Here is a 23,307-nt window from a genome sequence, read left to right on the forward strand (position 1 = left end):
CATTAAAGGCATAGTATTTTTTTACATTTCCATGCACATGCATATTAGTTTAAATTAACTTCAAAAGTTTAAGCGAGTTTTTTTGGTAAGGATTAGAGTCAAAGGAACACAGTAAAAACGGTGTTAGAGTGGCAATTATTGTTTGCATAGGCCCACCAAAATATGAGGGACATGGAAAGGAAAAACCTTGGCCTAAATACAAGGAGACCCTACCCCTGAAGTTTCCTGGCATAAGACCAACAAGCTAGTTTGTCCAATCCAAGACATTGTCTGTAGTGCCAATACAGCTTTATTTTTCACAAGTCTCTGTTGTTGGTATCATGTTTCTGTATTAAAGATCCTGAAATCTGCATATCATATATTGAAGTCAGGATGTGGAGCATCCTCTAGTTTCACCTTACAATTAAAGGGCAATGCAGGGAGCCCTGTCCTGTAAGCAAGTCGCTGTTGTTGTTAAGTCTTCTCAATGTTAAGGGAAGTCTCTTTTGAGCAGGTCGATGTCAGAGCATCAGTAGGGTCTTCCCTTACCCACAACTTTTAATCCTACTTGACTACAAATCAGATCAAGGAAGTACATTAATCAGTTTATTTTCAAGGATTCGCCTTGAAAACAGTCAACTGGAAGAATTTCATAAGAACAAATAAGGTGGAAAGGAGATGACCTTTCCCCTCCAGAAGCCCAGACAAGCCTTTCTGTCTGCCTGTAGATGTATTCACCACCTGAGAAACTTTCTAACATAACTTCCCTACTTCAAGATTTTTATGTAAGGGACTGGAGAGAGAGCACAGCAACAGGGCATTTGCCTTGCATGTGGCTGACCCAGGAAGCACCAGGTTCAATTCCTGGCACCCATATGGTCCCCCAGCCTACCAGGGGTAATTTCTGAGTGCAGAGCCACATGTAATCCCTGAGCACCATTGGGTGTGGCCTAAAAATCAATCAATCAATCAATCAAGTTAAAACTAAAGATTTTTATGTGGATTTCATTACTTGGGCATGGTGGCTTGAACCATTGGCCATTAGGGATTAAGTGTATTTCCAGCCCCTTGCCCATTTCTGGAGGTGGAATGAGTGGTAAGATGTGGTGTATGAAAAACTCCAATCATCTAATTAGTTTCCCCTTCCTCTTAGGGACTTTTCAAATAAATATATTCCCATAATAAATTGAAATTTATTGTTAAAATATCTTAACAACAAAATATTATAATAGATTTTTACCTTATCACCTAGATAATTAAACACTACCAGATTTTGAAAGTGCTTTGCCAGGAATGGGTGAGGAAAACAGAATTATAGGGGCCGGGAAGGTGGCGCTAGAGGTAAGGTGTCTGCCTTACAAGCACTAGCCAAGGAACGGACTGCGGTTCGATCCCCCGGCATCCCATATGGTCCCCCCAAGCCAGGGGCGATTTCTGAGCACATAGCCAGGAGTAACCCCTGAGCGTCAAACGGGTGTGGCCCAAAAACCAAAACAAAACAAAACAAAACCAGAATTATATATATTATACAGAATATATACTTATTATATAATATGTTATATAAACAAAATTATATATTTGTATATTATATAAAAACCAAATTATATATTATATTTATTTATTTTGGTTTTGGGGCCATACCTGGTGATGCTCAGGGGTTACTCCTGGCTCTGTGCTCAGAAATTGCTCCTGGCTTGGGGGACCATATGGGATGCTGGGGATCAATCCAAGGTTTGTTCTGGGTCAGCTGCGCTATCACTTCAGCCCCAAGGTTATATACAGATATATATTTGTTATTCAGTTGCAATGTTTCACTTCTAAGAGGCTAATACAAGAGGGTTTTCAGGATATATGGGGTGGGTTGGGTCCTAGTTCTAGAAGGATTCTCTGTGGCCAGGTGTGTGCGCGCGCGCGACTTTGGGCCTCCTACTAGAGTTTTCTGATTATCCTCAGTTCAGAAAGAGGAGCCTGGAGAGAAGTCCAATTAGAACAATGATTGTAAAGAGAATATGTGGCAATGCCAGCTGAGAAAGTCAGAGAGTAATTGGCCAATTCCAAATGGTAGGTTCTGGCATCACTGTGCTCAGATGTCCTGTTCAAAATCTAAACTGGACAGAATTTAGCCTCACTATCTCAAGGGAAAGTGCTGTATAAACTAGTGTTCCCAAACTTGAACATGCACTAGAATTACTTAGAAAGTTGGCTAAAAATCACAATGCTGGTCATTAGTTGAGGGTGGCCTTGAGAATATATATAATTTTGGAAGCAGGAGGAGAAGTCTTATTTTCAGTTGCCAACCATGATCAAATCTGGATGGACCACACACAATCATGCACCCAAACCCCTATACTATTGTGTCCCAAAATTTACCTTTCTAAGAAATTTCCTGGTAGTAAACATGTACTGGTGAAGGAACCATCCATTAAAACACACTACGAAAGAAATCAGATAAAATTCTAAGTAAATCAAGGAAGTGACTATTCAGGATAGTTTTTGAAACCCACAAAATGCATTTGAGGCTAGAGAGCACCTTTTGGTGAGACATATTCTGGTGCAACAGAGAATTTCACCAGACCTGGAACCTGTTGTTCTCAATTCTTTTGGCAACAATTAGCTCTAGTTTTATCTATTTCTCTGCTTTCTTCATAAAATAAAAACAATAGCATTTTATCCACTGTCAAAGTGGGTTCTAGTCCCAGTTTGTTTTTTTGGCTTCCTAAATCCACCAAAAATTATCCCTAAGATAAGAGTAAGACCTCAGTACAACAGGGCTTGGCCCCAAACCAAGTAACAAGAACAACAATAACCACAACAACAATGGCAACAAAACTCCAATGAATATAGCTTATATATTGAGTATACTCTGTGCCAGGCACCATTATGAGTTTCTTACATCTGGTCTCATTTACTCTTTGCAATAATTTATTAAGAAGTCATTACTATTATTTTCCATTTTTGCAGACCCTGGGAACAGAAAACCAAAGCAAAGTGGAGAAAAGAAAGACATCTCACCTTCCTCTGTTTGTCTAGACCAATATTTTTCAAAGTGTATAATTGCCTCCTGGGGGCTCTAGAAAATGGGGAGGGGGACCGTGATTGCCTTAATGCAATTAGAAGGTTTTATGGGAGGTGCCACATCCAGTTATGCTCAGGTCTTACTCCTGGCTCTGTACTAAGAAATCACTCCTAGGTGGGGACTGGGGAAACATCTGGGTATCAGGGATCAAACTTGGGTTTGATTGAATCACATGCAAGGCAAGCCCCTACCTGCTGTACTATTATTACTCCAGCCCCTGTTATGTTCCCTTAAAGGAGGATTTTAAGAGGTTGCTGCATAATTGGATAGTTTGTTTGTTTGCTTTTCATAAAAGAGGGCAGTAGGCCAAATAAAGTTTGAGAACCTCTGTTCTAGACAGACAATGAAAAAACCAATGTTGACAGACTGACAATACAACCAAAACAAATGAGATAACTTAATAATATGTGCCCTCTGTATATCCAAGATAAATGCAATAAAACTAGTAACTCAACCCAACTGAATTAAATCACCTCCTTAATATCCTCAGCTACATACAGAGACTGCTGGAAAGGTGAAGAGAAGGTTACTTTTAGGAGAGTTCCAGGAAAGACCATAAAACAACAGTTGTGGTGATTAGGCAATTTAAGTTTTTTTTTTTTTTACCTTCTTTCATTTATGAAAGATCCATAGGTCTTGTTGCTAAGAGTTTAAGAGATAAGATCTTCTCAGGACAGTGAAAGAAACTCACTTAAAAAGAAAGCTCTTCTTTTGTGTATGTTCGTATAAATGTCACTTACAAAAGGGCAACTATCCGGGCTGGAGTGATAGCCTTGCTGGTGGCCGCATTGGGACTGACCCATTTTCTATCCCCGGCATCCCATATGGTCCCCTGAGATTGCCAGAAGTGATTTTTGAGTGCAGAGCCAGGAGTAATCCCTGAGGAATGCCAGGTGTGTCTCTGAAACAAAACAAGAGCAACTGTCCCTTAGCTTCAAGAGTACTCTCCATGGATAGATTCCATGCTGAAGAGACCAACATAATTTTTGCTTCATAATGAAGGTATCCTGGTTGCCCATGCAAAGTATCAGTGTGTAGTAAGTGACATCATGGAGAGTGTGAAAAGGATGCCACACAATCTCACTGTGAAAGAGAGGAGGAGGAGAAGGAGGTTTAGGAGGAGGAGAAGGAAGAGAAGGAGGAGGAGGAAAAGGAGGAGGAGGAGAGGAAGAAGAGGAAGAGGAAAAAGGAGGAGAAAGAGGAGGAGGAAGAGAAGGAGAAGAGGAAGAAGAGGAGGAGGAAGAAGAGGAGGAGGAAGAAGAGGAGGAGGAAGAAGAGGAGGAGGAAGAAGAGGAGGAGGAAGAAGAGGAGGAGGAAGAAGAGAAGTAAGAGGAGGAAGAGAAGGAGGAGGAGGAAAGGAAGAAAAGAAGGAGGAGGAAGAGGAAGAGGAGAAAGAGGAAAAGGAGGAGGGGAAGAGGAGGAGGAGAACAACAATATCAGCAGCAACAAGAAAAAGAAGAGGAAGTAAAGGAGGAGAGGAGGAAGAGGAAAGAGGAGGAGAAAATGGAGGAAATAGTCTTGAACAATGCCAAACCCTTGACCTTAGATAACAAAAGTTATTGAGATACAATGGGAAGGCATGCAAAGGCTAAAATAAAGAAAAGACTATCTCTGCATCTCTGACTTTGGCACAGGAGGGAGCCTCCCAAGAACACATTCTCAGAACAGAACTCTCTTACTAAGTGCACAATACTGCACTGGTGGTGGTGGGGTACAATAAATTTCTTTTCCTACTGAGTAAGGTCTACAATGATTCTTGCCCCACAGTATAGCTGCAGAGCTGTCAATTAACACAGATTCCATATGGAGGACAACACTGCAGCTAGGGAGAACAAGGTCATTTTACTGAGTGAGGCCAAATGCCTGAGACAGAGAAAGAAAAACTCTGCTAATAACCTACCTGGTTTTCCAGACAGGTTTTATTATATTGATATAAACTGCTTGACATGACTTAATGCCACCATCACCAGAAATGTACTGGAGAAAATAAAATTAAACAAAATCAAATGGGTATGTTCCTCCAACAGCCCAGAAGAATGCCAGATTATAGATCGATTAAAGGCACCTTTTTAATATAATTGAAGCACAGAGAGGGGATATTTTTTTGTTAATTTTTCCATAGTTTAAGCAATAGTTTAAGGTATATAATATGTTTTAAAATTTATTTAAAGAAAATGCATCACATAGTTGACATAGTTAACCATAGAACATTTGTTTTCAGATAAGTGAAAGCAGCTATTAAAAAATAGAAAGATAAAGGAAGAGAAGAAATTTTAAGAAAACAAAGAAAAGTACAAGGCAGCACAATTGTGAATATTGTATCTCCAAAGAAGTCATTAATATAACAGCAGAAGGTTTAGTAAGCTCTTGATGTAAGCTGTCCATTCTATTGAATTGGTGTGTTCCTATAGGTATGACAACAACAAACAAATGGAGTTGTCCAGAAATTCAAAGTACTATTATCGATACGGTAACTTTTAGGGGCATATACTCAGCTGCCAGGCCCATGGAAGAAGGATGATATGGGGAGAGGGTGCCTGCATTGGCTCCAAGAAGCTCTAATGAAATCAGTCTCCAAAGGAGTACTTGAAGTTTGGCCAAATTTGTGTCCCTGAGGAAACTGTAAGGAGAATGATGGGCCAGTGTATCCATGATCTTTCATGACTAAGTTTACATCTTGTTCCAGTAAAGAGTGAGTTTTAGGCACTGGCCGGGTTCAAACATGGAGACAGCGTTTGTGGGTGTAGTTACAGCTGACAGGCTTCTCGGAAGAAGGAAGATACTGGGGGAGGATGCCCCAAAAGCCCTGGTGATCAGCCTCCTAACCGGCATACCTGAAGTTTGGTCAGATTGCTATCCCTGTCATTGTTGAATCAGGACCATCAGGAAAATAGTGACTACTGTGGGTGATGGAGGCAGAAAACATGGCTTTGGCAGGGCAGGGCCTTCACACACACACACACACACACACACACACACACACACACACACACACACCATAGCCAGCTTTCCCAGGGTTGGTGTACCATGATCCTTCATAACTTGGTTTATATCTAGAGAAAAGAGTGAGTCTAAGGAGCTGGCCCAGTTGGACATACACAGAATATTTTTTTTGGTAGTTCCTGAGAGGGGATTTACAATTTAGCACCAGTTCAGGTGCTAAATTTTCTGTATGACTTCCATAGGTAAGACACAATGCTGGATGCTCTTTGGTCAATTTCTCTCCTTTTATAAATTAAAAAAAAAATCTTATAAAGACCATACCCAGAAGTTCTGGGATTAGGAGCATGAGGTCCCTAAAGAGCCTGAACATGCTGAAGCCAATGCCTTAAGACTCAAGCTATCTCTTGGGCCCTTGATCTATTTCTTTATATTTTCAACATGAGGTAAAAGTTATTGCACCCCACAAGTTTGGGGTTTTATGGGGTGCCTTTTCCTCTGTGGTTTCTGAAAGATTGCTATGGTTAGGATAAGATCCAGAATTGGTCTGGCTGTGATGTGGCATTTATTATAGTTTAATTACAATTGTACTAAGCCAGCAACCCTGCAATGAAGACCACAATGGGTTAGGAAAAGCACTTGTTAAAATATACAAGTGTGATCTAAAAAAAAGTCACAGGTGTCTCAGTCAGCGTATAATCAAAATAGACACTTGCTTAGAGTTAAAACAGCACCTTATTAAAAAAAGAGACCCCAATTACATCTTCTTTCCACAATGCAGGGTGTTCTTCAGCCACAATTATCTGTTGTTACTAAACTGCACACACAAATAATTACACCCACAATTGTCTAATTGTAGGCTGAAAACGAAGGGCAGCCAGTTAATTATTTCTCAGGTGTCTGATGTTGTCTTTGACTGATGGTGCTCAAGTGGTGGCATAGGCTGTACTTCGCCCACAAAGGGTGAGAGCCAATATGACATTCTGTGCCTGGCATCTGTTTCCCCACTAAGCCTCTCTCCTTACTCGGCATGCAGTTCATAAGGAGATCTTTTATTTTCTCTAGCAACCTTTCTCTTTGCACAACTCTCTCAACTTTCTCTGTCTAGCTGCTTCATCTGTCCCAATTTCTTTGAAAATCTCTCGTCAGTTTTAAAGATGTGTAATTGGGTTTTCATTTCACATAGGAGCAATGAAATTATTTTCTTCATTTCTCTTAACTTTTCATATGTGGGGTGGGACTGGTACATTTTTCTGTTATGACAAATGTAAATAAATGACAGAGGTAAAAGACTGGAGAAACTATTAGTCCTTTAAAAACTCTTTAAAAATTTTTATTTTGGGCTTCAGAGAGATAGCACAGTGGTAGGGCATTTACCTTGCATGCGACAGACCCAGGATGAACCTGGGTTTGATTCCCGGCATCCCATATGTTCCCCTGAACCTGCCAGGAGTGATTTCTGAGCACAGAGCCAGGAGTAACCTCTGAGTGCCGCCAGGTGTGGCCCAAAAACAACAACAACAAATAATTTATTTTTTATTAAGGTACAGTGATTTATGAAGTTATTCATTTTTTTTTTTTTGGTTTTTGGGCCACACCTGGCATTGCTCAGGGGTTACTCCTGGCTGTCTGCTCAGAAATAGCTCCTGGCAGGCACAGGGGACCATATGGGACACCGGGATTCGAACCAACCACCTTTGGTCCTGGATCGGCTGCTTGCAAGGCAAACGCCACTGTGCTCTCTCCGGGCCCTATGAGTTATTCATAATAAGGCATCAAGCATACAATCTTTCAACAAAAATGTCACCCATAGTATCCATTTCTCTCCATTAATGTCCTTAGATTCTCTCCCTCCAGCCTGCCTGCTTGTCAGACACATTCAAAAATTTTTTAACTTTTATTTAGTCACTGTGAATTACAGATTCAGTCATGATTGGGTGTAAAGCAACCAATGTTTCAGCACCAAGCCCTTCACCAGTGCCACTTCTTTGCATCATCTTCCTCTCTGCTTATTCTCTACTCCTCCATTTGTTTTCCACCCAACAGTCTGTTTCTGCCTCTCTACGATACTTTTTTTTTTTTTAGCTTTTGAGTCACACCTGGCAGTGCTCAGGGGTTACTCCTGGCTCTATGCTCAGAAATCACTCCTGGCAGGCTCGGGGGACCATATGGGATGCTGGGATTCAAACGACCGTCCTTCTGCATGCAAGGCAAACATCCTATCTCCATGCTATCTCTCCGGCCCCTACAAAATGCTTTTTTAAAAAAAGTTTTTGCATTGTAGCTTGCAGTACTATTGCTGAGAGAGTTTCATGCATAACACTTTACCACCTTCAATGTCACGTCTTCTTCCTTATAGTCGAACATTTCCCTCTACCATCCTGTTCTATACCCATTACTCTCTCCCCAAGAAACTATCATTCTTATGATGAGACTTGCATTTGGTTCAGTTAGTCTTGAGGGGGCCAAATAAAAACAAAGATGAAAACAAACTCCATAGTAGAGAAATAAACTCATATAGGAACAGTAGCAGAGGTCTGAAATTCCTGCACATTCCTGTGGTGAAGTTGGTTTTGTAGTGATGTCATGATTACTCACCCACATGATGGTGTGGGAAAATAAAGAACATGCATAAATAACATGAAAACAAGTTTACTAATTTGAGCTCTTTGTTTTTATAGGAGTGTAATCACTGGTGGGGAGAAAGGGGGGCAGCTCTGAATGAAGTGACTTACTCATCATGTAATTCAAATAATTAGGACTGGATTTCAGATTTATTACTTGAATATAGAACATTATTTCTTTCTTTATTTTATTTTTTTATTTTATTTTTATTATTTTTTTATTTTTTGGTTTTTGGGCCACACTCGTGGTGCTCAGGGGTTACTCCTGGCTGTCTGCTCAGAAATAGCTCCTGGCAGGCACGGGGGACCATATGGGACACCGGGATTTGAACCAACCACCTTTGGTCCTGGATCAGCTGCTTGCAAGGCAAACGCCGCTGTGCTATCTCTCCGGGCCCTCTTTCTTTATTTTTTTTAACCTGCTCCTCTCCATCACTTCCAGGATAAATTAACTTTCACAATAAAATAAATCCGCATACTTCAGTAAACAATCTTTCTTCTTTTAAGATACTCTTAGGATTTTTGCTCTGAGAAATCCCCATATTTAAATACATCTCTGAGATGTATTTACTTCCTAAGAAATGCATATCTTTTTCTATTGAATTGAAACCAAAGCACCTGGGAGTGTTAGTTCTGACAATAATGCTATTATAACTATGATTTCTCACTCAAGGTGTGGAACTGTATACATTTTGTGCCTGTCTCTTTGGTAGGCTCCATTATGTGATTTATAAATTCTACAAAATTAGTTTTCTAGATACATAAAAGTGATGCGTGTTGAAAGTTAGTAGAAAAGTCACAGTATTTCTCACAAAGCGTGCCTTTTAAGGAAATATTATTGATTTAATGTAATTTTCTAATTGGTTTATCAGTTTGGTTTTTGGTTGCTGATAACAGAAGTCACTGCAGACTACTGAATCAGGAACAGTCTTATTAAAGATATACTACATAGCTTACAAATTCTGCAGAGTTGATAGAGAACTAGGATTCGATGTTACACAATCAAAAAAAAATGAGACTAGGAAAAGTGGACAGAAAATTGTCCCAACACACCATAGACCTTTTGAGTGGCACAGCCGCAGAGTCATCGTCAGCCGCTCTTCGTTTTTGCTGCAGGAACCCTCAGACAATGACTCCCCTGACAAAACTGAAAGCCCCACCACTTTACACACAGGAAATGTGATCTCCCTGTGTGGTTGCTCCTGGGAGTTATTTCCACACACAAATCTGATTTGAGGAAACTGAGCCCCTTGTCTGCCTCCCAGCTGTGAGAGGATCCAGGAAACGCATGTTAGAGCATTTCAACCTCTGTCTATAGCAGGATTTGCCTAACATTCTCTTGAAAGAATCAGACAGCATATGAACTCAAGTTTTCAGGACTGTGGCCTTTATTACTATTCAACTATTGCAGCTATAACACCAAAGCAACGTCAAGGTAGAGAAGGTTTCCCTTAAACCTCTGTGTTTTTAGAGACTGGCTGATCAATCAGAAAGATTAGTAGGAGGAACGAGCTGATTTAATTACGTACATATGGAGATTCTATAAGGATGCAGAGTCTAAAGTAAATGAGGCAAAATGAGGGGATTTGTCCTAAGCTAAGTCATGGAATAGGGCCTGAGACTTCAATGAGGGAGGAAAGAGACACACATGATGAAAAGGCCAGGTGTTGCTTAATGACTGTTTGCCCTGAAAACATGGAAAGGTTATTTATGCTAAAAATTTTAGTTCTAGAGGCCAAAGAGATAATGTAGGGGTTAAGGAAGGCACCTGCCTTGCATCCTACTGATGGAGGTTTGAATCCCTATCACTGCATATAATCCCCTCAGCACCATGAGAGGACACTCCTTAATACAAAGCCAGGAGTAATTTCTGATCACACGAGGTGTAGTCCAAACTCTCCCCCACTTCTAAGTCCTACTTTTGGGTAACATTACTAATTATTTTATTCTCCTGGGTAGTAAAGAGGTTGATAAAAATTTTTCCTGAAACTAAAGAGCCTTAATTAAGCAAAGCATGAAATACTCTACATGCCAATGTGACACATGTTGGGGATGACTTATCCTTTACCCAGAAATGTGAGAGAGGAAAAAAATAGTGAGAGACGGTAAAATATTTTTTCTGGGCATTGAAATTTGGTTTAGACAAAATTTTTACAGGCCACAAAATAGCATTATTCTTCTGAATTTTTTGTTTTGGGGAGCCATCTCTGGCAATGCTCAGGACTTACTCCTGGCCTTAGGCTCATGGGATCACTGCTAGTGATGCTCATGCTTATTCCTGGCTTTATGATCAGGAACCACTCCTGGCAACATTTAAGGAGAATCATGTATGGTGCCAGGGTCAAACACCTGAGTTGGTGTATGCAAAGCAAGCGACTTGTCCATCGTGCTATGTCTATGGTCCTTTGACAAAAATCAAACCATTAAAAATCCGACTATCCCAAAAATAACTCTCTCTATACTAGCACGTGAGTTTCACTAAGGGCACCAAAACATGGGAGAAGAATAGTCTTTTCTATAAATGGTGTTTGAAGAAAGGATACCCACATGCAAAAGAATGCAGTCAGAAACTTATTTTATTCAACACAGAAACATTGGCTTCAAGTAGATTAATGACTTAAAGGTAAGAGATAAGGAAAAAAAGTTCCTTATATGAAAACTTAACGAAAAGTACTATAAAACAGTATTTGGCAAATGACTTCTTAACTATGACACCAAAAGCACTCGCAACAACAACAACAACAACAACAACAACAACAACAACAACAACAATGAATTTAAGCACATCAAAATTAAGATGTACTTTTGCTCATCCAAGATAATGTCAACACTATAAAATATCAACCCACAGAATAAGCAAAACTATTTACAGATCATATTCACAAAAGATATCACAATTCAGAATAATTATTAAAGTGAAAAAAAACATACCAAACAACATACCAAACTTGATTCAAAATTGGAAGAACTCGAAAGAAAATATTCAAAGAGCCAATAGGCACACGAAAAGATTTTCATCCTTTTGTGCCACTGGGTAAATGCGAATCAAAACCACAATGAAATACTACCTCAGAATTATTAAAAGTATTAAAAATGCTATGTGAAACTAAGTCAAAAATCAAACCAACAAAAGTGGCCAAACAAGCAAACAAAAATCTAGCACCAATTGAGCGAGGGGAAAAATGGTCAGATCTAAATATCCAAGCCAAAGTCAACAATAATCAAACCAAGAGACCCAAACTATACCAAGGTACAAAATGTACCTGTTACACTGTTACAGGAGGCCAAGGGTGAAGGTATGGAATACCTGCTGGGAACTATGGTGGAGGGAGGTCAACACTGGTGGTGGGAATGACCCTAATTTACTGTCACTATATGCCCGAAACATAACTGTGAAAGACTGGTAATTCACAATGGTCTCAATAAAATTTTTTAAAATGCCTCTTTACTTGTTTCACATTGGTGGAAAATGGGAAAGTTAGAATATTTGTGCATTACTGATAAAGAAAAATGATACAGTTGCTATGGAAGATGGTATATGGCAATTTCTCAAAATATTAAAAATAGGATTAATACATGATTTAGTAATACCACTACTGAGCATATTCTCAAAAGAACTGAAAGAAGAGATTTGAACACATATTTGTACATCCGCGTGCCTAGCTGTATTAGTCACAACGGGGAAGCAATCCAAGTGTCCATCAGCAGAAGAATGAATAAGCAAAATGTGGCACATACATAAATACAGTATTACTCAGCCTTAAAAAGGAAGAAATTTTCAAAAGGAAAGAAATGCAATATGAATGAACCTCAATAACATTATCTTAAGTGAAATGTCACTCACAAAAGAATAAAAACTATGATCTAAGTGATCTGAAGTGTATGGCACTGCTTTGTTTTGTCTTGTTTTGTATTGAAAGTTTTCAACTTCTCAGATCAGTGGTTGGGGACCACTCCTTAGTGGCAATGCGTCGTAGATTATACGGTGCTGGGAATTTAACCACGGTTTACTGTTTGCAAAGCATAAATTTCAACCCTTTGATCTATTTTCATGACCCAATTTATTGTTTATAATTAAAATATGTATTTTGTCTTTGTTTCCCTGCTGGCACAGAAGGTCCTAAAATATTTTAAATGTCCTTAGTGTGGGAGGGACAAAAGTACATTTGGTTTGCAAAAGAAGTGACCTTTGGGAACTCCTTAGTGTGGAGACTCGCTGCCAGGAAAATAAACCAAATGATTAGGATGTTGGAATATCAATTACTAGACCCAAAAATGAAGTCCACAATGTGTATTGTGTTTTCTACACACATTCAAGCAATTCTCAGTGTATTCTAAAATTCAACTCAAGGCTATTGCTAGTAATAGGGAGAATAGTATCAGATTACATTCATTCGGGGTTCAATACTACAAGGCTGCTTTTCTTCCACCAACTACCACTACCACCTTCTTCAGATGCCAGTCAAGCCCAGGTCCTTCTATATTTCTGACTTAAAATCTATAAAACAGAGTTTTCTATGATTCCCTAGTTTATATAATTTGCCAGAGCAGCTCACGAAACTCAAAGAAATAATTTACTTAAAGCTACCACTTTATTATAGAAAGACCTACCTGGAAGAGATGTACTTGGTCAAAGTAAGGGAAAAGAGCTCAAAGTGAAGTGTTCATATCCTTTCTAAATTTCACTAGTAGGGGCTGGAGAGATAGTACAGTGTGTAGGGTACTTGCCTTGCACATGGCTGACTGGGTAACTGGGTAAGATCCCCAACAGTTCTTATGGTCTCCTGAGCACTATCAGCAGTGATTCCTGAGTGCAGAGGCAAGAGTAAATCCTGAGCACCATTGGGCATGGCCAAAACTTCAAAGAAATATACATATTTATATTATATTTTCTATTTTAATTAAAATAAAAGAATTTTATATGATATATAAATACATCTATTTTTGATTTTTGGAAATACATAGCTCCAAGAACCCCCCAAAAGTTTGAAATATTCATTATCCTAGAAGTTCTCCAAACCCTATCTGTCCTTTGTGGGTTTGATGGAAGCCAATTTCATAGTTATCATTGGTTAAATTATTGTTCATTGGTGATTGATTCACCTTCAGTCCATTTTCTCTCTTGAGACTGGTATTCAAAGTTATGGTCTCTCTTGTACCCAGAGCAGTCAAAGCTATAAAATAAAATGTAAAATAGGGCTGCCAGAGTTAGGATAGGTGGCAATGGGGAGTGATTGTTTAATGGGTATAGAGTTTCGGCTTTATAAGACTTTATAAGGTTTCTGGGAGTGAATGGTGGTGACAGCTGCACAACAACATGAATGTACTTAACACGCAAACTGTTCCCATAGTGAATTTTATGTTGCATGTATTTTACCACAGTTCAAAGGAAACACAATGAGATGCCACTTCAGACCCCTTGGGATGGCCTTTATAAACACAAACCCAGGAAGTAAGTGTTGGGGAGGATGTGGAGAAACTAGAATCCTCTGTACCATGGATGGGAATATAAAATGATGCAAACTATGAAAAAACAGCTTAGTGATTCCTCCAAAAGTTACACATAAAATTAACATATGATTATGTTAATTTCAACCTTAGCTATATAACCCCTAAAATTTTGAAGCAGGAGGGCTTGGAATCTACTTAGTGGTTAGATCAAATAAGTGCCTTCCATTTGGGGCTTGGAAACCAATAAATAGAATTGAAAGCAGTTACATGGAAAGATTTAAATGGATTCTTCTACATTAACGTTCCTAGTAGTGATATCGCCAACAACTCAAAGTGCAAAAAACAACAAACAAAAAAAAAACAACCCCAAAAAACAAAACAAAAAAAAACCCTCCAAAGTTCTTTGCCAGTTGAGTGAATACATGAAATGCGTTAATGGTCTTAATAAAAAACAAAATGCCAGAAGGTAGGGAGACATCTCAAAGTGCTGGAGTGTATGCCTGAATTTGATTCCTATTATTTCCAGACCTCTCAATAGCACCACTAAACCACCACTGAACCCTGAGCCAGGTGTAATATCTTGGGAGAGATTTTGGGTCCCCTGAATTGTTTCAAAGCTCCTCCCTCCTCAAAGAATGCCATGTGTTAAATACTCCTAACTATGCATGAATCTGGAAAATATCAAGTTAAGTTGTTATATCAGACAGAAGAGGACAGATAATACAACATTGAAATTTATGGGGTACAAATGGCAAAGCAAATTCATAAAGTGCAAAAGAGGCTGCCAGGGCTGAGGAGGGGGAGTTGTGGGGAGTTACTGTTTAATGAGGACAGAATTTCTGTTGGAAATAATGAATGTGTTGAAAGTAGTGTTTGTTGTAGAATCTTATAAGTGTGCTCAATGCCACAAACATGTATAAGGCTGGTGAAAATAGTACATCTTATGTAATGTATATTTTGCCAGGATGAAAAAATGTGAAACTTTTATGTTTTGTTGTGATAAAAAAATCTCCAACTTGAAATGGAATGCCTGTCTTGAATACAGGCAGGGGGTGGGGAGGAAGAAAGAAGATGGGGCATTGGTGGTGGGAATATTGCACTGGTGAAAGGGGTGTTCTTTTTTATTACTGAAACACAACTACAAACATATTTGTAACCATGGTGCTTAAATAAAAACATTAATTAAAAAAAAAAGAGTTACTCCTAGCTCTGCACTCAGAAAAATAAAAAGTCAAACTTTCTAGTTCATGTGCCATCCAAATGCAGGTAGCACTCTGGCTCTGGCTGGTGGATGATATGGAACCTACCAGATCTTACTTTATTCTGAGTCAACTTCAGTGAGATTGTCTTACTGCAGGGCAATTAAATACTTGGGCAAAGTCAAAAACTATTAGTCAGGTTTTCTGTAAATGAAAGTTTCTCTGTACAAATTTCAAAAGTTTTTTTTTAACTTTTTCTCTCACCCTTCTACAGTCTTACATATTATTCTGCTGTCTTTCAGTCCAGTCAGAACATTCTTTAGAAAAAATGATCCCTGTCTTTCTCTCACGATTCTTCTCCTAGTCTCCCCAAAATTCTTGCTCTGTTAATCATCTCTTCCTCTATTTTCTTCTCTCAGCAACAAGTCTATCCATGTTTCCTCTAATTGAAAAAGAACTTTCAACCTTATATGTGCCTCTAGCTACTCTTTTATCATTCTCATGTTCTATACCCAGTCTAAAAGTATTGTTTCTACTACAATCATTGAGCTAAAACAGGAAGAGAAAAATTTTTTATTCTCTTATTCTTTAATTTGCCACACTCAGACTTTCTGTGGATTGAATCAAGCTGTTAAAGTTATTTCTTGGCAATCTAATATTTTTAAAGTATTTACTATCACCAGTAAAACATCCCCCACCCCACTATCACCTGTTTGACCTTTTGGTGGTAATTGGTGTGTTTAGTGATATTTCTCAGTCTAGCCATCCACATGCACTGAGCTTAGCACCTGCCAGGTCCCATGCATATGTAGGGAGGGTGCTAGTATGCTCTTGCCACCTCTGTATCTTCAGATTTTCTTTCCAAACTTCTGTTCTGCTCTCTATTTTCTTCTCCAGAAACAAGCAATTTCCTTGGTATTAAACGCATTCATTCTGCCACGCCTGTTCTAGTTGCTCTAGATGAGCTCATATCATTTTCAAAATTATCCCAAGAAATAATAGCCATTATCACACTCATCTTACATATGAGCAAAGGAAGGTGCAGGAAGGTCATCCAACTTTGGTAGGAGGCTCTACGTGATTCAAAGCAGGATTCTGGAATTAACACTTTCCTAACTTTACATGATCCTGCTCCATCGTTGACACATTTCCCAAAGACGTCCTTCTCTTATGTTTGTGACACACAAAAATAGTGGTCCACCATCCAAATGGCTAAAATTTTGAAATTTCTAAACAAAGGTACCAAATGTTAAGTAAATGCATTCTATCTCTCTTTCTTGATAATACATCTTTCTTTTATTATGGTACTAAAAAGGCAGAAGAAGAGTTCTTGGGTCAGAGAGGGTGTAGCAGATAAGACACTTGCCTTGCGTGCCTTCAACCAGGGTCACTCCCTGGTACTACTTATGGTCCCCTGAGCATTTATTTGAGCATAGAACCAGAAGTAAGTCCTGAGCACAACCAAGTGTCATCAAAAAGGGAAAAAATAGAATAGAAGAAATAGGGGGAAATGAAGGGAAGACAGGAAAGAAAGGGAAGCGAAGGGAAAGGAAAGGGAAGGGTATGGCAAATTAGGGCAGGAAGAAAAGGAAATACAAAGGGAAGATAATGGAAGGGAAGAGATAGGAAGAAAAAGGAAGGAGAAGAAGGCAAAGGAAATGGAAGGGAAAGAAAGGGACAGGAAGAGAAGTAGGGAAGGGAAGGCAAAGGGAAAGAATGGAAAGGTAGGGGATAAAGACATGAAATGGACGAAATGCAAAGGGAAGGAAAGGGAAGGCAAGTAAAAGGAAGTGCAGGGAAGGCAAAATGAAGTTAAGGGAAGAAAAGGAAAGAAATGGGAAGGGAAGGGAAAAGAAAGGAAGGGAAGGGAAGCAAAGGAAAAGGGCAGGGCAGGAAAGGGAAGGGAATGGAAGGGAAGACAAGGCAAGGGTAGGGAAAAGAAGGAAAGGAAAAAAGGAAAGGGAAAGGGAAGTGAAAGGAAGGCAAATGGATGGAATGGAAAAGCAAGGGGGAAGGGAATAGAAAGGACAGGATGGGGAGAAAAGGGAACGGAGGGAAGGGAAAGAGAGGGGAGGGGAGGGAAGGGAAGGAAAGGGAAAGGAAGGGGAGGGGAGGGAAGGGAAGGTAAATGAAGGGAAGTGGAGGGAAGGGGAAAAGTGAAGGTCTAGTGTTCACTCAAGGCTGTGTGCTTAGGGAAGATACTTGCACAGACCTTGACTCTACTCAGCATTCCCTTGGCTTATTCAGTGTTTTCCTTTGCTTTGCAGAAACTTTTGAGTTCGATGTAGTCCTATTGCTTACTTTTGCTTAATATAATTAATTAAAAATAATGACTGAAAACTAACCCAAAGATAAAACACAAATCTGCATATTATGTTAATAGGTTCCTTTTATTGGATTGTTAGCTACAAAATGACATTTCAACAAGTATAATCAGAACACAAAAAAAGAGAAAATTACATAATTGAACATATTATTTTTGAAAGTACATGCACAAAAGATTAACCTTGACAGTCATGTTAACTTCATAATGTTTTGTTGTTCCACGATCACAACTAACCAAAATGTATGAATCAAAGCAAATTCTCTTATTGGATGTCTACTTTGAAGACCACCATTTAAGAGCTTAAATATGATGAGCTAGGCAACCTTTCAAAATTTGAATAAGAAAAATGAACTAACTCACTCACACTAACTCTCCACTCTTGTTTGGGTTGATGATAGCACTCAACTGTAAAGAACACTACACATCTCAAATGTTTTGTTCATTGCCATCCACAGGGAAACAAAATCAGCATCTCGAGGGTATTTCCGCATAATGAAAATGAGAGCTTAAAATAATTTGAGCAAATGGAAAATTTATTTCACCTTTTCAGACAATACGAAGCAAAAAAAAAAATCATCTTCATCAGGAGCTAGTTTCTACAATGAATCCTCTGAAGGGCTAATGCAATTCCAATATCCTTCTCTAAGAGAAAGGGATTTCAGATGCAGAACTTTTATTTTTGCTTGTAAATTTCTTTCTTTATTTTTAATACTATAATTATTTAAGCACCACGATTACAAATATGTTTGTAGTTGGGTTTCAGTTATAAGAAAAAGCATGCCCCCCTTCACCAGTGCAACCTTCCCACCACCCAAGCCCCACTCTTTCCTGAATTCGAGATAGGCATTCTACTTCTCTTACTCACTACCATTGTCGTGATAGTTATTAGTGTGTTTATTTCTCTAACTGCACTCACCACTCTTGGTGATAAGCTTCATATTGTGGGCCAGTCCTTCCAGCCCTCATCTCTACTATACCCAGGCGTTATTACAATCATGTCTTTTATTTTTCTTAAATCCCAAAGATGAGTAAGACTATTCTGTGTCTACCTCTCTCACTCTGACATTTCACTCAGCATAATAAATTCCATGTCCATCCATGTATAGGAAAACGTCATGACTCATTTTTCCTGGTGGCTGCATAGTATTCCATTGTGTAAATGTACTCTTAGCTACTCATCTGTTTTTTGGCATCTGAGTTGTTTCCAGAGTCTGGCTATTGTAAATAGCACTGCAATGAATATAGGCATGCAGAGGCATTTTTGTTTTGTGTTTTTGTGTTCCTAGGGTATATCCCTAGAAGTGGTATAGCTAGATCATATGAAAGCTTAATTTCCAGCTTTTTGAGGAATCTCCATATTGTTTTTAATAATGGCTGGTCTAGATGGCATTCCCACCAGCAGTGAATGAGTTCCTTTCTCCCCACATCCCAGCCCATACTGATTGTTCTTGTTCTTTGTGATGTGTGCCAGTCTCTGTGGCGTGAGATGGTACCTCATTGTTATTTTGATTTGTATCTCCCTGATGATTTGTGATGTGGAACATTTTTTCATGTGCTTTTTGGCCATTTGTATTTCTTCTTTAGCAAGTGTCTGTTCATTTCTTCTCCCCATTTTTTGATGGGGTTAGATTTATTTTTCTTGTTAAGTTTTGCCAGTACCTTGTATATTTTCAATATTAGTCCCTTATTTGATGGGTATTGAGTGAATAGTTTCTTCCATTCTGTGGGTGGCCTTTGTATCCCGTCACTATTTCCTTTGAGGTGCAGAAACTTCTCAGTTTACTGTAGTCCCATTTGTTTATCTCTACTTCCACTTGTTTGGAGAGTGATGTTTCCTCCTTAAAGATATCTTTAGTCTCAATGTCACGAGTGTTTTACTTACAAGTTTTTCTATATACCTTATGGTTCTAAGTTTGATATCAAGGTCTTTAATCCAATTGGATCTGACCATTGTGCATGGTGTTAGATGGAGGTCTGAGTTCACTTTTTTATTTTTTAATTTTTTTAATTTAATTTTTTTTATTATTTAACCAACTTTATTACATACACGAGTTCACTTTTTTTGCATATGGCTGACCAATTGTCTGAGCACCACTTGTTAAAGAGGCTTTCCTTGTTCCATTTTGCACTTCTTCCCTTTATCAAAGAGATGTAGAAAAATTTTAATAATAATTTCTGTATTTTGGGGATGGAGCAGTGGTGCAGGTGGTAGGGCATTTGCCTTCCTTACACATGCTAACCTAGGATGGACCACACAGTTCGACTCCCTGGAGTCCCATATGGTCCCCCAAGCCAGGGGCAATTTCTGAGTGCATAGCCAGGAGTAACCCCTGAGAATCACTGGGTGTGGCCCAAAAACCAACACCATGGTTAAAAATTATTCAAAATTGAGTTTCAGTCAATAGAATGCGCACTACCTTTGACCAGTGCACTTTTTCTGCCACCAATGTCCCCAGTTTCCTTCCCATCTACTCCCTCAACTGTTTATGGGGCAGCATTTTGATTCTCTCTCTCTCTCTCTCTTTCCTTTTTGATACTGTGGTTTGCACTATTGTTAATGAAGGGTGCATGCATGTCACATTACCCCCTTTTTTTGCACCCAGATCTTGTCCAAAATGATCAGTTTTCAACTATCATCGTCATAGTGGACACTTCTCTAACTGCACTCAAGGTGCAGGAATTCTGTTTTGTTTTGTTTTCTGGGTCACACTCGGCAGCCCTCAGGGGTTACTCCTGGCTCTGTGCTCAGAAATCACCCCTGGCAGGCTCAGGGGACAATATAGGATGTCGGGGTTCAAACCACAGTCCTTCTGCATGCAAGGCAAATGCCCTTCCGCTGTGCTATCTGTCCGGCCCCAATGTGCACGGATTTTTAAAGTTGGGTTCAGCTGGCTTTTGTGGGGAAACTTTCCTTGTGCAGGAAGCAGTCTGTTGATTTACATTTTGGCACAGGTTTCTTTCTTTTTTCTTTTTTTGGCACAGGTTTCTTAAACTGGGTAACGAATCCAGAATGCTGTCCGGTCACTGCAGCTGTGCCATCAGAATATAATCCTATACAAAACTCAAACTCCAGACACATTTGTGGACAATGTGATTCTTTATTATTTCCTCCAGCACACAGTTGTGTTTATTGGACAAGACCCTGAGAAACTAAGTGAACTATTTTTTTCTATTACTGTAATATTTAAATCATACATACACTACAAAGATAGCCCTATTAGTAGTATTTGTGCATTCATCTGATTTCAATAAGAATTTTTTTATGCTAGCTTCACTTTTTCCCCCCCTGTGAGTTGGCCTTCCATTTCACTTGTCAGTTTTTGAATATATTGAACTATAATTTCACTAGAAAATGGCATTTGAGCTACTTTCTTTGTTCCTGTGTTAACCCAATATTTCAAGTTAATATCTTTGAGACACTCTTGCATTCATACCTTCATAGCTGTGACTATGCTGTTTTAATAATGCAAAATGCTCCTCTAATGAAAACTGATTATGTATCAAATAGTTAATTGATTTTAATTAATATACTTTTTTTTTAAGAGTTCTTGAGCTACTCCCAACAAACGCTAAGGGGGCTGTCTTTGGGTCCTTCCCAACAGCATTCTGGGTACTTGTCTTGTATCCTGAAGGTCCTTATTTAAATCTTTGGCACCACATTGGGTTTCCTGAGGACCCCAAGGTTCTCTCCTGAGTTCAGAGCCAGGATAACTCCTTGTGGCAACTTACCAGAATAAAACCAGTAAGATTAGCACTGTCAGCCTCTGTCCAACAGAGGTTGCAGAGAATGAGACAAACACACCAGAGACCAACAAATACACAAGGGCTGTACAAGCTTTTAGGGTCTCCTGGGCAGTTCTCAGTGAACTCACAGGGCTAGTCATTTATACAGTATCACTCCCCAACCTTGGCACCCAACATGTGAACCATTGTTAAAATTGACAGGGCCATTAGGGCTATTTGAAAGCACTTCAAAATCCAGTGGAACTTGAAGAGCAGAGGCTGGGGTATTTCACATAGCTAATCAGCAGATAACCCTTAAAGTATAAAATAGTAACAATTTGCTATGTATTTTCACCTATGTTGTTCTTTCCTTCTAAAAGACACTAAACATTTTTTTGTTTTGTTTTGTTTTTGGGCCACATCCGGCAGTGCTCAGGGGTCACTCCTGGCTGTCTGCTCAGAAATAGCTCCTGGCAGGCACGGGGGACCATATGGGACACCGGGATTTGAACCAACCACCTTTGGTCCTGGATCAGCTGCTTGCAAGGCAAACGCCTGCTGTGCTATCTCTCTGGGCCCGACACTAAATATTTTTATTCTGTTTTATTCTATTATTCTTTGGGGGCACATTTGGTTGCCCCACTATTCTATTATTTTCTGGGTGTCTTTTCTGCCCTATTATTTTCTAAAGACCTAAACTGTTTTGCCCAGGGAACCATTCCAACCTTGGGGTCTTTGGTAGAAACACAATTCCTCATAGCCCCTGAGCATTACAGTGTGAGGCCCAAATATATCACCTGCCAATCAAAATAAAGAGTTGTTATTACTGTTTATTTTAACAGTAGTAGGCAAGAAGCTTTAATGTCTTTATTGCTTTATTAGTTGATACCATAAAAATAATCGTTTTCTATTCCGCGTTATTTCTGTTGTTATTACAATGACCAGGGTTTGCACACTTTTGGCTATAGTACCAATGGGGGTTATATGCATTAGCTATCCTGGCAAGCATCTTAAGTTCAACAAGTATCACTGTGATACCCACACACTTGGAATCACACTCCTGGCCACAGTCTTCACACCTGTTTTTAGCTTTAGTTTCACTGCTCTCTGTGGGTTACCTACTGGAGTTGTTGTGCTCACACATACCTGGCCATGAATGAAGATCACCCCCTATATTTTTTACATTTTATTTATTTTATTATTTTGGGGAGTTTGGGGGCCACACCTGGTGGCACTCAGAGGTCACTCCTGGCTCTGCACTCAGAAAGCACCCCTAGCATGCTAGGGGGACCATATGGGATGTCAGGAATCAAACCCAGGTCCATCCTGGGTCAGTTGTGTGCAAGGAAATGCCCTACCACTTGTGCTATCACTCCTAGCCCCACTCACTGTATTTTGATGCTTGGGATCCCAGGGCTACAAGGACTGTGCTCAGCACACATATGCACCACCAAGAAAAATGTTTCTGGCCTTATATTCATAAGGCAGGCACTTTTAGATACAAGTCACCCCTTGGGCTAAGATAATACATTATAATTTTAACTTTATTGTCTATATGCCTATAAATTAAACCTAGTATACAAGGGCTTATACTTCTAAGTATAACTGATGCTTTGGTCTTGATTTCTTTAGAATATTTTCCATTGTTTTAATTTAGTTTAGGGGTAATTTTCCTTTTTTTTTTGGTTTGGGCTACACTCAGTGACGCTCAGGGGTTACTCCTGGCTATGTGCTCAGAAATCGCTCCTGGCTTGGGGGACGATATGCCATATGGGACTCTGGGGGATCGAACCGTGGTCCATCCTAGGTCAGCCGCATGCAAGGCAAATGCTCTACCACTGCACCACCGCTCCAGCCCCTACAGTCACATTTTCAAAGGACTTTCTTGGGGATAAAAAAAAGTCCTATAGGGGTCTGAGTGGTGGTGCTAGAGTTAAGGCAACTGCCTTGCAAGAGCTAGCCTAGGAAGGACCTCAGTTCATCCCCCGG

The sequence above is a fragment of the Suncus etruscus genome, chromosome 11, assembly GCF_024139225.1.
Source record: "Suncus etruscus isolate mSunEtr1 chromosome 11, mSunEtr1.pri.cur, whole genome shotgun sequence".
Classification (NCBI taxonomy): Eukaryota; Metazoa; Chordata; class Mammalia; order Eulipotyphla; family Soricidae; genus Suncus; species Suncus etruscus.